Below are 6000 nucleotides of genomic sequence, written 5' to 3' on the forward strand. Positions count from 1 at the left end.
TTGTGGCCCCCGGTATCAAATTGGGTACCGGGGCCACCCCACTACGCAGTCCAGATACTTGTTTGGTGGAATTCTGACACGTGGAGGGTTTTTTAATTATATTGTGGCCTCGGTACCAAATTGTGTACCGGGGCCACCACACTACGCAGTCAAGATAGATAGATGCGTATCATAGATAAAGTACATTCAGTGGTGTGGGGCAAATTGAAAAATATTCAAAATGCACTGACATTATCAAAAACAAGAGGTTGTCACACGCTAAAACTCCAACATGTATATGATGGAGAGGATGGAGGAGCAGCCGTATGTGTAGTGTAATGCAGACCTGTTGAAGGTTTTTTATATATTTTATTGTGGTGCCCAGTGCCCACTCCTCTAGGCAGTCCAGGTACATTTATTGGTGCGATTCATAAAAGTTCAGGGTTTTTAATATATTGTGGTGACCCACTCCTCTACGCAGTCCAGGTACATTTATTGGTGCGATTCATAAAAGTTGATGGTTTTCTTATTATATATATTGTGGTGACCCACTCCTCTACGCAGTCCAGGTACATTTATTGGTGCGATTCATAAAAGTTCAGGGTTTTTAATATATTGTGGTGACCCACTCCTCTACGCAGTCCAGGTACATTTATTGGTGCGAATCAAACAAGTTGATGGTTTTCTTATTATATATATTGTGGTGACCCACTCCTCTAGGCAGTCCAGGTACATTTATTGGTGCGATTCATAAAAGTTCAGGGTTTTTAATATATTGTGGTGACCCACTCCTCTACGCAGTCCAGGTACATTTATTGGTGCGAATCATAAAAGTTCAGGGTTTTTAATATATATTGTGGTGACCCACTCCTCTACGCAGTCCAGGTACATTTATTGGTGCGAATCATAAAAGTTCAGGGTTTTTAATATATATTGTGGTGACCCACTCCTCTACGCAGTCCAGGTACATTTATTGGTGCGAATCATAAAAGTTCAGGGTTTTTAATATATATTGTGGTGACCCACTCCTCTACGCAGTCCAGGTACATTTATTGGTGCGAATCATAAAAGTTCAGGGTTTTTAATATATATTGTGGTGACCCACTCCTCTACGCAGTCCAGGTACATTTATTGGTGCGAATCATAAAAGTTCAGGGTTTTTAATATATATTGTGGTGACCCACTCCTCTACGCAGTCCAGGTACATTTATTGGTGCGATTCATAAAAGTTCAGGGTTTTTAATATATATTGTGGTGACCCACTCCTCTACTCAGTCCAGGTACATTTATTGGTGCGAATCATAAAAGTTCAGGGTTTTTAATATATATTGTGGTGACCCACTCCTTTACGCAGTCCAGAAAGATACCTTGTTGCAACGTTTTGGACTAATAACTATATTGTGAGGTGTTCAGAATACACTGTAAATTAGTGGAAATGCTTGTTATTGAATGTTATTGAGGTTAATAATAGCCTAGGAGTGAAAATAAGCCCAAAAACTTGATTTTTAAACTTTTTATGTTTTTTTCAAAAAAAAATCCAAATCCAAAACCTTAAATCCGAACCGAGACCTTTCGTCAAGTGTTTTGCGAGACAAATCCGAACCCCAAAAATAACGAAAATCCGGATCCAAAACACAAAACACGAGACCTCAAAAGTCGCCGGTGCACATCCCTACTTTGTACCTCGGTCTCCTTTTCTCCCCCTTACCCACTTTCGGCAGTAATCCCTCAGGGATCTGTCATTGGCCCTCTGCTCATTTCTTTGTACAACTTCTCACTGGGTGAATTTTTCAGTTCCTTTGGCTTCCAGTACCACCTCTTTGCCAACGACACCCAAATCTATCTCTCATCTCCTGATCACTCCTCTTCCCTCCTCACTTGGGTGTCCTGCTGCCTCTATTTCAACTCCTCCTAAATGTCCCAAAATGTCCTTAATCTCAACATAGACAAAACTGAACTTATTGTCTTCCCTACCTCATGAGTATCCTACCCACCTTTAAATCACTGATGACAATACCTAAATTCCCCAAGTTTGGTGCCTGGGTGTCATCCTTGACTCCTCCCTCTCCTTTACCCCCCCCCCCATATCCAATCCCTCACCTAATCCTGCTGCTTCCATCTCCACAAAATAGCTTGTATCAGCACCTGCTTCTCCAATGCTGCCGCCAAAACTCTTATCCATTCTCTGAACATTTCCTGCCTTGATTACTGCAGCCTCCACTTTCCTGGCCTCCCTGTACCCCTCTTGCTCCTCTTCAGTCTATACTCAACGCTGTGGCACGACTAATCTTACCCTCTCGCCGGTCTTCTTATGCCTCCACTCTCTGTTAAACCTTGCACTGGCTCTCTTTCCACTACAGAATCATCTTCAAACTCCTCACTCTCACCTGAAAAGCATCCTCTAATTGCATTGGTCTCTACATTTCCATTCATACTCCCTCTTGCCCTCTATGATCAACCAACAACCACTGCCTCACCTCCCCTCTGGTAACCATATCTCACTTCTGCATTCAAGATTTCTCCTGTGCTGGCCCTTTTTTCTGGAAAGAACAACCTCACTCTATCCCCTAGCCTGCCAATCTTAAACAATACCTTGAAACCCACCTATTCAATAAGGCCTACAATTCCTGTTTCTAACCTCTCCGCTGCCCGCCTCTTCATGTGCCATCTTCACTAATTCAAAGTATTCCTCTCCCTCTTTCATTCACCCCTACTCATACAACCCATTGTTTATCCCTCCCTTCTGCTTTCTAGTTCCCTTCACTAACTCACCGCTATGTGTCTCCTGTTTTTCTGTTCCCCATCTTAAGATTGTAATCTCTCATGAGAAGGGTTCTCTCACCTTATGTCCTCCTTTATTGTTAACTTTGCCTTCGTCATGTCAGCCTAATGTTTTACCTTCTCACTGGGGTCTTTTTTTTTACCACAGTGTCTTTTTTACTTGCTTTTTATGGTGGGGGTACGTATGTTTTTTTTAATATTCATTTATTTTTTGGCCTTCTGGGCCGTGGCATATGATACAATTAACACGTAGAGTTTGTGCATTACATGCATCTTATGAAAAGATATGTGTGGTGCTGAATATATAGTAATCTATAGAATGCAATTGTGCAATTTGCCTTTATGTTGTAAATCTAGTTTGTGTTCAACTCTATATAAGGCCCTGAATGTTTACTTTACCGTTTACTTTATAGGCTTTTTAAGCTCACTTTTTACATTGTTCATTTTTACAATGAGTCAATCCTATTTCATAAGCACTTTTTAATAGAATTTATTAGTGTTTTGACTTCCCAGCAGAAGAGGGTTAATTTCGGACAATTCCACCATATATGAAGAAACGAGCCTACATCAGAGTATCAACACCAACATCTATCATTTTGTGGAGGTGAGTAGGGATGTAGTACCAGGGATACAAGAGTTTGTACCCATTTTCTTTTATTCGAACACAGATTGTACTAGAGACGGCATTATCTCGAATTTCAGTACCATCTTCGTCATCAAGGGGGTTGCCCAAGTCATGATCCCAGGCTACTTCATGAGGATCACGTGGAGCGGAGGAAGGGGAGGACAACTTGCAGTAGATAATGGAGATCAGACCAGGTGTTGATGCTCGACGCAGGCACAATGCTTCAATGGTTGTAGGGCAGTGAGAGGTAAGGCAGGATTTGACTGCAGAGGGGAGATTGCAGTTTTGCAAATATTGGTAAAAGTACTGTGTGGGCAGTCCAATTGCGGTTTGAATGTCAGAGAATTGAGGGAATAAAGAGGTCCGGATGATGTAATTTAGGTAACGAATACCTCGGGAGTACCAGGGAGAAAATGCTGTGTGTTGTAAGCCTGGAGGGAACTCTGGGGAATTAAAAAGAAGGATTACCGGGGTGGGTTGAGGGGAGAAACCAAATTGTCTGGAAGTTGAATCCCAAATAGCCAGGGAGTGGGAAACCGTGGGATGGGGCAGGACTTTTTTAGGGCAACGCGCTTTTGGAAGCCAGAGGAAGGAAGCAGGGGAGAGTAGTTCCAGGCCCTCAGCCTAAATAAGTACCCAAACACTAGAGAATGTGGGGCCGTTTCACAAAACACACTGAGCGAGATGAACCAAAATGTAATAACGTTTAGTTTCGGATACCAAGTCCCCCACCCCAAGAGGACTTCTGAAGCACCCGGAGCCCACCCAAAAGAATTTGGTTGTTTCATGTTGCAAAAATTTGAAGACATAAGGAGGTATTCGGATGGGGAGGGTTTGGAAGAGATATAGCAGCCGTCGAAGGATGTTCATTTTTACCACATTGATACGGCCTATCCAGGAAATTAACTGTTGGGATCAAATGGTTAAGTCTGATTTTATACACGACAAAGTGTGCGGGAAATTGGCTTAAAAAAATTGGTAAAGACTTTTGGTCAGAAAGATGCCTAGCTATTTAATTTTCTGTAGTTGCCATGTCAATGGGAATGAGCTAGATAAACTATATTTATTAGTATGGGTGATGTAGAAATTGAGGGTCTCAGTTTTGGTCGGGTTTATCTTGTAGCCTGAAAAGTGTTCATAAGTATCTAGTTAGGAGAGTAGAGGAGGGAGAGAGGAAACCGGATAGGATATGCTGATAGGACATCGTCTGCATATAGGGCAATATTGTTTTCTGTGGATCCGATACTAATGCCCGATATGGTGTGATTGGCCCGTATTCTGGCAGCTAGATGTTCAATTATGAGGGCAAAGATTAGTGGGAGAGAGGGCACCCCTGACGAATGCCACTGGCAATTGTAAATGGAGTAAAGGTAAGGCCATTGGCTGAGACAGGACCGGTAGAGAGCCAGAACCCACATCAGAAATCTGCTAAAGAAGTCCATCGATCCAAGCACATCCCACATGAGTGGTTTAAGAGATGCGGTCAAAGGCCTTTTCGGCGTCCAGCGCCATTATTAAAGAAGGTAGTTTGCCGTCATAAATGGAGTGGATTAGATCGATTTTTCAGGGGCTTGTATTTTCCATGTATTTTCAGGGGCTTGTCTCCCCGGTATAAATCCGACTTTTTTAGGGGTGAAACAGGGATAGAAGGAGGGCGTTGAGTCTAGTGGCAAAGATCTTAGCGTAGAGTTTAAGGTCAACGTTGAGAAGGAAAATTGGAACAATGCCTGAACAATGTAAGTTCTTTTTACCCGGCTTCGGGATGGCAGAAATATTAGCTAGAGTGGTGGCAGGGCCAAAGGATGCCCCATCAAGCATTTGGTTATGAAATGTTGTTAGATGTGGAGTGAGGACACCTGCAAATTTCTTATAATATTGAGTGGAAAAGCCATTTTGCCAGGGGCCGAAGAGGATTTGAGGGATTAAATTGCTACAATTACATCATCTGGGGGAATGTCTACATTTAGAGAAAAAAGTTGGGACAGGTAGAGATAAGGGAGAGGGGAGCTAGCTAGGTACGACTCCAAGGAGGATGACAGAAGATCCGCCCCGGGGAGGGAATCAGGGAGATTGTAGAAAGAGAGGGGTAAAGATTTCTAAATTCATTAACAATAGCTAGGGGATTGGGAAGGGGAGGGGGGAAGGGAAGGAGTTATAAAAAAAGGGGGGGGGGAAATAGCATTGGATTGGGAGAAGAGGGGACATCAAACATTATGTATATAGAAAAAAAAATATTTTTTTGTTTCAAAACAGTAATATAGAGTAAATTAAACTAAATTTAAGTAACAGTATATAAAGCAAACACGACAACAAAAGTCAACAGAGGCTTGTAGTTAGTAGCCAGAAATCCATTTTCACGGCGTAAGAGCGCCTGGACAGGTGAAACTAGGAGAGAGGCGGTCGTATGTCGGCTGGTTGAGCCGATTATTGGACAAAAATCCTATAGTGTTTACCCAGCTTTACATAGAGCAGGACAGACAGCTTATCTTGCTTATCTTTACTGAAAGTGAGTTATATATAAGTTTTTGAAGCAAAACCCGCTCATCCTTAATACAGAAGTCGTTAATCTAATTAGAATTCCTTTAGCTATGAGTTCTGTAGTTAATCATTTATAA

This window comes from Mixophyes fleayi, chromosome 3 (genome assembly GCF_038048845.1).
Source record: "Mixophyes fleayi isolate aMixFle1 chromosome 3, aMixFle1.hap1, whole genome shotgun sequence".
In the NCBI taxonomy this organism is placed as follows: Eukaryota; Metazoa; Chordata; class Amphibia; order Anura; family Limnodynastidae; genus Mixophyes; species Mixophyes fleayi.